Source organism: Oncorhynchus nerka, unplaced genomic scaffold, assembly GCF_034236695.1.
Source record: "Oncorhynchus nerka isolate Pitt River unplaced genomic scaffold, Oner_Uvic_2.0 unplaced_scaffold_715, whole genome shotgun sequence".
Taxonomy (NCBI): domain Eukaryota; kingdom Metazoa; phylum Chordata; class Actinopteri; order Salmoniformes; family Salmonidae; genus Oncorhynchus; species Oncorhynchus nerka.
This window is the reverse complement of record NW_027040467.1, coordinates 47,541-57,946: the sequence shown is the minus strand read 5'-3', so window position 1 is coordinate 57,946 and position 10,406 is coordinate 47,541. Positions and strand designations below refer to the sequence as shown.

At 41.8% G+C, this 10,406-nt stretch overlaps 2 long non-coding RNA genes across 3 annotated transcripts; both read right to left on the bottom strand.

The window, feature by feature from the left end:
• Positions 1 to 1,410: 1,410 nt before the first annotated feature.
• On the bottom strand, positions 1,411 to 5,033 carry LOC135571168 (uncharacterized). 2 transcript variants are annotated; one of them, XR_010463665.1, is made up of 3 exons: positions 4,426 to 5,033; positions 4,210 to 4,377; positions 1,411 to 4,149 (listed from the first exon to the last, which is right to left on the bottom strand). It is a non-coding gene; the product is annotated as an uncharacterized LOC135571168 (long non-coding RNA). The 2 variants fall into 2 exon arrangements; XR_010463664.1 differs by having other exon boundaries at positions 4,210 to 5,033.
• A 1,215-nt stretch (positions 5,034 to 6,248) lies between these two features.
• On the bottom strand, positions 6,249 to 7,478 carry LOC135571173 (uncharacterized). Its single transcript, XR_010463669.1, has 3 exons — positions 7,007 to 7,478; positions 6,615 to 6,726; positions 6,249 to 6,520 (listed from the first exon to the last, which is right to left on the bottom strand). It is a non-coding gene; the product is annotated as an uncharacterized LOC135571173 (long non-coding RNA).
• Between the last annotated feature and the right edge of the window lie 2,928 nt (positions 7,479 to 10,406).

Below are 10,406 nucleotides of genomic sequence, written 5' to 3'. Positions count from 1 at the left end.
GTTTGGGGCAAGACTGGACTGTACAACTGAAGCTGGTCTACATATCACCAAGATAAAGAAGGGCAGAATCATCACCCTCAGTAAATTAATGGACATGGCTGGGCCCACATTAATAGATGGAGGACGGGTGGCTGAACATTTAGGGGGGGGTTCAGAAAGGACTGTAGGACAACTGCTGGACAGTTGCAGGAAGGAGATTATGCTCAAGAGTTACTACAAAAAGACAAGATGAAGACACCCCGTTTCCAAGACTAAGGATTAGACCCAATATGACAAGGTAAAGCCAGCATGGAGAACACTGTACAAGCCACCGTTACTAAAGGGGACTGGTGATATGTAATGGAGGGTGTTGATGACAAGGTAAAGCCAGTATGGAGAACACTGTACAAGCCACCGTTACTAAAGGGGACTGGTGATATGTAATGGAGGGTGTTGATGACAAGGTAAAGCCAGCATGGAGAACACTGTACAGGGGACTGGTGATATGTAATGAGGGGTGTTGATGACAAGGTAAAGCCAGCATGGAGAACACTGTACAGGGGACTGGTGATATGTAATGGAGGGTGTTGATGACAAGGTAAAGCCAGCATGGAGAACACTGTACAGGGGACTGGTGATATGTAATGGGGGGTGTTGATGACAAGGTAAAGCCAGCATGGAGAACACTGTACAGGGGACTGGTGATATGTAATGGAGGGTGTTGATGACAAGGTAAAACCAGCATGGAGAACACTGTACAGGGGACTGGTGATATGTAATGGAGGGTGTTGATGACAAGGTAAAGCCAGCATGGAGAACACTGTACAAGCCACTGTTACTAAAGGGGACTGGTGATATGTAATGGGGGTGTTGATGACAAGGTAAAACCAGCATGGAGAACACTGTACAGGGGACTGGTGATATGTAATGGGGGTGTTGATGGGGACTGGTGATATGTAATGGGGGGTGTTGATGGGGACTGGTGATATGTAATGGGGGTGTTGATGGGGACTGGTGATATGTAATGGAGGGTGTTGATGACAAGGTAAAGCCAGCATGGAGAACACTATACTGGTGAGGGGACTGAACACTGTGACTGGTGATATGTAATGGGGGTGTTGATGACAAGGTAAAGCCAGCATGGAGAACACTGTACAGGGAACTGGTGATATGTAATGGAATGGGTAAAGCCAGCATGGAGAACACTGATGATATGTAATGGAGGGTGTTGATGACAAGGTAAAGCCAGCATGGAGAACACTGGACAGGGGACTGGTGATATGTAATGGAGGGTGTTGATGACAAGGTATTTATTTACTGTTAAAGGAATTCAATTGCTCTATGTTTTAATATCCAATTAAAATTAAACACTCTGTCAATTCATAAGGATTTGTAATTCCCTTATTCTATAATGATAGACAGAGCCCAGTCTGCAAGTCAGACAGCAGAGTTTATTCAAGAGAGTACTGAACACGATACAGGTTACCACAGGTTATAAACTGAAAATGACGTCATTAGTTCCAACACCAACCCGTGTCATCTCCGTTCCAGTACAAAGGCTGTATCTCAAGTCTTCCCACATCCGTCTCCCTACCAATTTAATATAATTTACGAGTCAAGGTTTTCTTGTGTAGATAAGCATTCTAGCCAGTCTGATTCATTTGTACCAAGGAACAGACAGTCATTGTACTAAACTCTTGACCACATTCCCACACATTATATTCAGTACTGGGATCAAGAAAGAAAACTCATACACATACAGAATAGTATTCTGATTAGTATATATACAGTAACATATTAGTATTCGGATTAGTACGTCCTGATTGAAATGTATACATAATTAGTCATCATTGATAAAAATTCCCTTAACATTTACTCAATACCTAACTAATCACACAGAATTACACATACACATAATTAAATCATAACTTGATTACAAATTACGTCTTAAAGGAAAACGTCCCTAGCGGGCGGAACAGATATGACAGCTTGAAAAGGGGCTTAGTTTGAGTGAAAGAGCGGGAAGACTGAGGAACAAAGGCCGAAGCTGTGCTATCGTAAATACATTATCTTATGCATTCTAAAGTACCGCCCATTTGGAAAAGGAAAATGCAATAAATATTTACTCTGAGCTGCGCTTCGGTAGGTTGGTGGTAGATGGAAGGCCGTGTTGCCCAACCGAGTCCTTTGAAGAATCTCTCTGCTGGTAAATTGGATATGTTGTAGTAATGTCATTGTGTGATAGACGGGATACTCTCTCTGTTCCTTCCTAGCCTGCGTTTGCATCTGCTGTTGCTAACTCAACGGCTAGGAGGTATCACTTCTGTAGTGAATAAGAGTTCAAAGTTCATACCATTCGCAACCAAAGCTCACGCTGATGTTGGCTTCGTTCTGTAGTTATTATCTGAACCATTCTGACATCAGACCGTCGTCCTCACGTCCTCGGAACAGGAGGTTATATTGTCGTCAAGGGCTTATATAGGAAGGGAGAGGAGGGCGTGTTTGAAAAGTTTTATAGCCCATGTCCCTTCACAGGGGCTGATTGAGCAGAGCCCTAACCTTATGAAAACCCAAATCTCACATTTTAGAAGCTAACATTTCATCCCATCACAAATAATTTCATATTCAAACATTTAAATTGAACAATAATTCCATGTGAATCCGATAACTCTGATGTGTAGACTTTCCACTGTAGAGTTTATGTCATCTTATCATTGATGAGAATGTCTCAGATGACAACCGAACTGACATCATATTCATTAAGTACCACCGCATATGTTCAATTGGTCGGATTACCAGAATATAGTTCATTTCCCCCACCTACTGATGTTCCCAGAATCTCTATGTTAACCAAGGGTTTTGCAAATGTAACATCAGTAGGATAGAGAGAGGAAAAAGGTGGAAGAGGTATTTATGACTGTCATAAACCTACCCCCAGGCCAACGTCATGACAATGATAAACAGAGGATCCATCTAAAACAGTATAAAACAAGATGATAAACAGAGGATCCATCTAAAACAGTATAAAACAAGATGATAAACAGAGGATCCATCTAAAACAGTATAAAACAAGATGATAAACAGAGGATCCATCTAAAACAGTATAAAACAAGATGATAAACAGAGGATCCATCTAAAACAGTATAAAACAAGATGATAAACAGAGGATCCGTCTAAAACAGTATAAAACAAGATGATAAACAGAGGATCCATCTAAAACAGTATAAAACAAGATGATAAACAGAGGATCCATCTAAAACAGTATAAAACAAGATGATAAACAGAGGATCCGTCTAAAACAGTATAAAACAAGATGATAAACAGAGGATTCATCTAAAACAGTATAAAACAAGATGATAAACAGAGGATCCATCTAAAACAGTATAAAACAAGATGATAAACAGAGGATCCATCTAAAACAGTATAAAACAAGATGATAAACAGAGGATCCATCTAAAACAGTATAAAACAAGATGATAAACAGAGGATCCATCTAAAACAGTATAAAACAATGTTCTGAGAATGTTACTTTAACGCCAACTCATTACATCACACTATAATTTCATGGGAGTCTTGTGGAAAGACTGCATGTTGTTTTGGGTGTGTTGAGTGACGTCTTCATCAACATTTGCAGAATATTCCTGACATATTTTCACCTCGTCAGACGCCAACAGCCTAGTCGGCTGCAGACATTCATAAGGAGTTCAAGTAGTTTATTTGACCATTTGCATGTATTAAAAGTAATACATACATTGTAATTCCTTGTTGGAGCTCTCTCACATATAGGACAGTACATACCAGAGGAGGCTGCTGAGGGAGGACGGCTCATAATAATGTCTGGAACAGAGTGAATGAAATGCAACACATGGAAACCACGTGTTTGATACCATTCCACTTATTCCCTCCAGCCATTACAAGCCTGTCCTCCCCAATTAAGGTCCCACCAACCTCCTGTGGTACAAACACAAACAGTAAAATATATCATAAAAATGTAAAGTGGTAAAAGATCAGAAAAGGAACCAAAAGGTTCAGTCATGTTCTAATAGTCTGATGGAAACAGGTTGATGATTTAACAGGCAGATAGAACTGGGATAGAAGATGTTCTAGAACCTGTGGTCCAGAAACTGATTTAACAGGCAGATAGAACTGGGATAGAAGCTGTTCTAGAACCTGTGATCCAGAAACTGATTTAACAGACAGATATAACTGGGATAGAAGCTGTTCTAGAACCTGTGGTCCAGAAACTGATTTAACAGGCAGATAGAACTGGGATAGAACCTGTGGTCCAGAAACTGATTTAACAGGCAGATAGAACTGGGATAGAAGCTGTTCTAGAACCTGTGGTCCAGAAACTGTTTTAACAGGCAGATAGAACTGGGATAGAAGCTGTTCTAGAACCTGTGGTCCAGAAACTGATTTAACAGGCAGATAGAACTGGGATAGAACCTGTGGTCCAGAAACTGATTTAACAGGCAGATAGAACTGGGATAGAAGCTGTTCTAGAACCTGTGGTCCAGAAACTGATTTAACAGGCAGATAGACCTTGGATATTGTTATCGCCTTATAAACATGAAGGTCAACAATTATAGGAAGATGTGGATGTGTGTGTGTCCAGTGTGTGAGTGAATGGATATATGTGTGTGTGAGGTGTGTCCAGTGTGTGTGGTGTGTCCAGGGTGTGTGGGTTTTTGTGTCCAGTCTGTGTTTCCAGTGTGTGTGTCTGTTTGTTTGTGTGTGTGAGTCCAGTGTGTGTGTGTTGTGGTCAGTGTATGTGTGTGTGTGTGTGTGTGTGTGTTTGTGTCAGGTTATTATTTACAGGGACGCTGAGTCACCATCACCCCAAACCCTAAACCCTGGATAGAGGGGCTCAGTGAATGTGGAGGTGAATGTGATCAGGTGGGTCAGTGTGTCAGAGGAGGCTCTATAGAAGGACAGAGTGCCGGCTGGCCAGTCCAGATACACTCCTACTCTGTGGGAGCTGGAGGAGGGGACGTCTATGGTAGTGGGATGATTATTGTGCCTGGCAATGTAACGGTTGTCAGAGCAGAACAGACTCCAGGGGCCTGTTGCACAAAACTAGGATAAGGATTAAGCCAGGATATCTTGGTGATCCTGGCTCAATTGATCCGTAATCCGGTTGCACTAAAGATGGATAGGGGCAGGAGGATATGTTATGGTATAAATTACCATGGAGATTTATTCTGTGGAGCTAGCCTGCTCCAGACCAGGCTAAATTCCAGGATCTATTTAATCTCATCCCTAATGTCAGTCAGCAGTCACCACAAATGGAAACCAATAGTTATTTCACTGCTCACTATACATTGTTATCACATATAACTAGACCCACTGTTATTATTTAAACGTTTGTGATCATTCATTTCAATGATTTTGGATAAAAATGATTTTTAGATGATGTTGCTATCATTAGATAATTTACAGTTTCCCATAGACTATAAGGCTATATATAAAATGATAGAATATTAGGGCCACAGAGGGGAAAAAACACAAGTCATAATATTGTAACCAGTTGTTTTAAAGGAGGACAGTTGTTAAAATGACAGATGTGGGGCATTTCGTGAAATTGTACTTCAGTATGGTTTCATAAACAAAGACATGCTGATGTGCCAGAATATTAAGTATCACATTGTCATAAGTATCAAAACAATATGTAGCTTTTCTGCAGAAAGAACCAGCCTCATAAATGTATGACTTTATCCTTTTCTTCAGTGTGGCCCTAGTACTCTGTCATATAAACAAATACACATTCCATATGAATATAAAAACACAATGTGTAACATTATGTTCCTTTATTGAATAAGGACAAAACAAAGCAGGTAAACCATCAGCTCCTTTCGAAACTGAAGTCACAGTGACTCTACAAGATGGAAAGCACAGAATCCAAGCATATTATACAAAATGATACATACACATTCAAAGGTCTGTATATAACACACCCTGCATGTCTGCACACTAAAATAAATGCAGGACAAATCCATACACATCAACTGAACAGACAAATGAATGGATGCAGTAGCCTCCCTGCAGCCTTGTATTACACACAGTATACCGCACAAACATCATAAGAGGCCAAATTCGTCAAAAACGAACCCAAAAAAAAACAAATTCCTCTGCCACCGCAGGGACATATTTAACCAAAATTGAAAGCACACATACTAACTAAAATAATTCAACACATATTGGTCCCTCAGCAGCCGACCACTGTCGTCATCAGGAAGATTGCCGGATTGTCCCAGTCCATGGCTGGTGGCACTCTGGGGCCCTCTCCTTCCTCAGGCAGGCCACATTGTGGAGGACAGCACAAGCCACAGTAATATCACATGCCCTAACAGGGCTGACCCTTAATTTGTGAAGGCAGTGAAACCGTGCCTTCAGGAGGCCAAAGGTCATTTCAACTCTGGCCCTGGTCCTGGCATGGGCATGGTTGTAGGCCTGCTGTGCTTCCTGGGGGTCTGTGAAAGGTGTCAGGAGAAAAGGCTGGCAGCCATACCCCTGTCTCCCAGCAACACACCAGAGAATTCACCTGTCAACACAAAATCTCATCATTACTACCTCATAAACACAGTGATATTCTTGACACAGCCATGATGGTTATAAATAGGGGTTGTGTGGCTTACCTTGTGATAGGCACTGATAGATTTCAGAGGCCTGAAAGATTCTGGAGTCATGGACTGAGCCAGGCCATTTTGCCACAACATTGCTGATCACACAGTCAGCATTGCAGACCATCTGAAATCATAAGATGAGGAATATTACACCAATCAATGCACATCACTGGCAATGCAGAGTGTTCGTCAATGGACAATATCAAAAAGTTATGTTCACCTGAACATTAATGCTGTGAAAGGATTTCCTATTCACAAAATCGGCCTCATGGGCACCTGAGGGGGCTTTTATCCTATGTGTGTGCAGTCCACTGCACCAATGACATTGGGGAAACCTGTCACACAAAGTAATGAGTATCCTACTATGTGTTAACAGTTGTCCTGTAATTTGTAGATCCTCTTACCTGCAATCCTATAGAACTCCTCTTTGATGTCACAGAGTCTTCTGTGGCCAGGGAAGGAGATGAAGACATCTGCTAATGCTTTGATAGCCAGACACACACTCCTTATTGTGCGGCAAATTGTGGCCTTGTTCAGCTGTTCTGCATCCCCACTGAGTACAGGAAGGCTCCACTAGCAAAAAAGCGCAAGGCCACACAAACCATTTGCTCCACACTCAGTGCATGGCTCCGTGCAGTGCGGTGCTTAATCCTGGGACCCAGTAGTCTGCATAGATACCTGATGCCATCTGCAGAAAACCTGTATCTTTCATATAGATGGTCATCAGGGAAGGCCAGTGGGTCCAACCGGTCCCTGAAGACCCTTTCTCGCCTGAAGGCGCTCCTCAGCACAAGTGCTTCTTCATCCACCACATCTCGCACGAATGGGCATGCCATTGTCAGAGCAGAAAGGAACACACAATTTGGGCCTTCATATAGGCTAGTGGCCACACCTGGTGCTGGGGGTGGGCAAAAGAGGGCGATGCCTTATAACGATGACTTGGTTGTACTGATTGCTGGGAAAATAAAAAAACCTAGAAAGATGCCACCGTCCTGTGTGCTCACAATAAGAGCTCATATGTCATGGCTCACTTGACTTTACGAGAATATACCTAATTTTTATTTTGAGCTGTGTCATCTTCTTGGAGCTGGGGGAGGAAAGAAAAATAATGATTAATACATTTGTGTTACAGTTAGCATACAGTGTACATTGAAGGCATATCTCACCTCCCTCTCAAGTTTTTTTATTTCAAGGTCCAGTTTCCTAATTGTCCTCTTTTTTATTTCGGACTCCAGTGCAAGATTTTCCATCTTTTTCTTCTTGTACTGAATGTCTATGTCTGCCAGTTCTATTTGGCGCGGAGGTGGTTGCCATACAACTTTCTGATAGCTTGTGAGCTCTGTGAACACAATACAATTAGCGCAGCTGGAATTTGGCAGGATGTGGTGTCCTTTTATTAATACGCACTATGTTGCCAGGCTGGTTTTCCCACTGTATAGCATCTGGGTCCTGTAAAAGAAATTAGATTTTTTGATTTTGATGAGGACTCCTCACCATTGTAGAGTAAATAGTACTTTCACAGTCTTAACATGATACCTCATGCCTTCTGGAATCCAGAGAGATGGTCTCCTCCTCATCATCGTCTCCATCATGTGCTGTTGCTGCTGCACTGGGGCCTTCACCCTATCACATTTAATCGGATTCATATTGAAGCTAGTAGACAAGACATGCCAGGCCTACAGTATGCCTTTGATGGAGTACTCACTGGATCAGCATCGTCTGGTGCTTGTGCTGGTGGCTCTAACAGGAACACAGTGCTGCCAGGCACTGCAAGGCAATAGGTAAACCAAAGTCAGACAGTCCAAATTGATTCAATATGAATGTGGTTGTATCCCATGTAGAGATGGAAGGACATACCTTGAATGAAGCGGGTGGCATCTTGGGAGGAACCTATGCTCGTCTCTTTCCCCCAGGGATCCCCTCTAAGACGGGCCTGCCTTTATTTAGCTCCAAGGCCATGTCCTCTGCTGGGGTAAGGTCAGCCTTTGGTGACCCACCACCCGTGCCTTGTCTGTGGGTATTCTTTTCACTGCTAAAACAGTACAGACAATGTGTGAGCAGGCACCTTCTGGGTACAATATATGCTTGTGCTTTGTTAAATATTAGTCAGGGACCATACCATTCTGCAGAATGTTCTTGTATTTGATTTTGACCTGCTGCCATGTCCGTTTTGGCCCGTTCATGTTTAATCTACACACACACACACACACATTTAATGGAGTCACACTGCAAAAATTACTTGGTATTTTTGTCTTGTTTTCAGTAAAAATATCAAAAAATGTATCATAGCTTTATACAGTGTGATGGAGTTACTTTACACAATTTCACTCATATCTGCAGTGCATTTCAATTAAAAATTTAACCGTTTCATAATTACAGTACAACTGCATTTTTGGAGATGTGAATTAAATATTTGAATTGTAATTGTGATGTTTCAGCGGAGCGGTGAGTGTGTAATTGTGCACTACTTACGCATTCAGGAGGTCTGCAATACTTTGCCACGCTTTTTCTCTTTGCTTTATCACTGTGGCGGTGTTGCCTTTCTTCTTAATTATATCTTTTACCTCCTCGTATGCCTCCATGAGGATTTGTGCTTCCGACGGGGAAAAGTACGCGGCTCTAGTTGCCATGGTAAATCAGTTAATCTGTGATCTGTGGCGGGGTCTATTTGAGTGAGCCGTGAGCGCGCACCTATCCAGGATTGGTTTCACCTGGCTTAATGAATCCGTGTCTGCTCATCCTGGCTTGGTCTTTGTGCAACCAATTAAGCCTGGACGCACATGTTTTGGCTTCATTGAGCTCAGCTGAGTCATTTATCCCGGATGTCTTAATTCTACTTTTGTGCAACAGGCCCCTGATCTTCTGTGACATCCCATCTCTCTCTCCTCCCCCAAGGGCCTTATTGTCATGGGAAACGTATGTTAACATTGCCAAAGCAAGTGAAGTAGATAATAAACAAAAGTGAAATAAACAATAACAAGTCAACATAACCAATGAACAGTAAACATTACACTCACAGACATTTCAAATGTAATACTATTTTTATATATACAGTGTTGTAATGATGTGCATATAGTTAAAGTACACAAGGGGAAATAAATCAACATAAATATGGGTTGTATTTACAAGTTAAAGAACAAAAGGAAAATAAATCAACATAAATATGGGTTGTATTTACAAGTTAAAGAACAAAAGGGAAAATAAATCAACATAAATATGGGTTGTATTTACAAGTTAAAGTACAAAAGGGAAAATAAATAAACAGAAATATGGGTTGTATTTACAATGGTGTCTGTCCTTCACTTGCCTTGTCTCTCAGATCGTTCACATCTCTGTGGAAGTTACCTGAGGCGCTGATGTTTAGGCCGAGGTATGTATAGTTTCTTGTGTGCTCCATGGCAACGGTGTCTAGATGGAATTTGTATTTGTGGCGACTGGACCTTTTTTTCCGGGAACACCATTATTTTTGTCTCATATGAAAGTCAACATGAGAAAACATTTGCTTTGTTCCAAAACGTAATGACTATTAAAATGTCAGATCAGGGAGTTCCACTGTCTCATCTATCTATCTATATCCTGTCTGCTGGTCTCTGTGTGAGGGAGAGACAGGGAGAGACAGAGACAGACAGACTACAGGGAGTTCCACTGTCTCATCTATCTATCTATACCCTGTCTGCTGCTCTCTGTGTGAGGGAGAGACAGAGAGAGACAGACTACAGGGAGTCCCACTGTCTCATCTATGTATCTATACCCTGTCTGCTGCTCTCTGTGTGAGGGAGAGACAGAGAGAGACAGACTACAGGG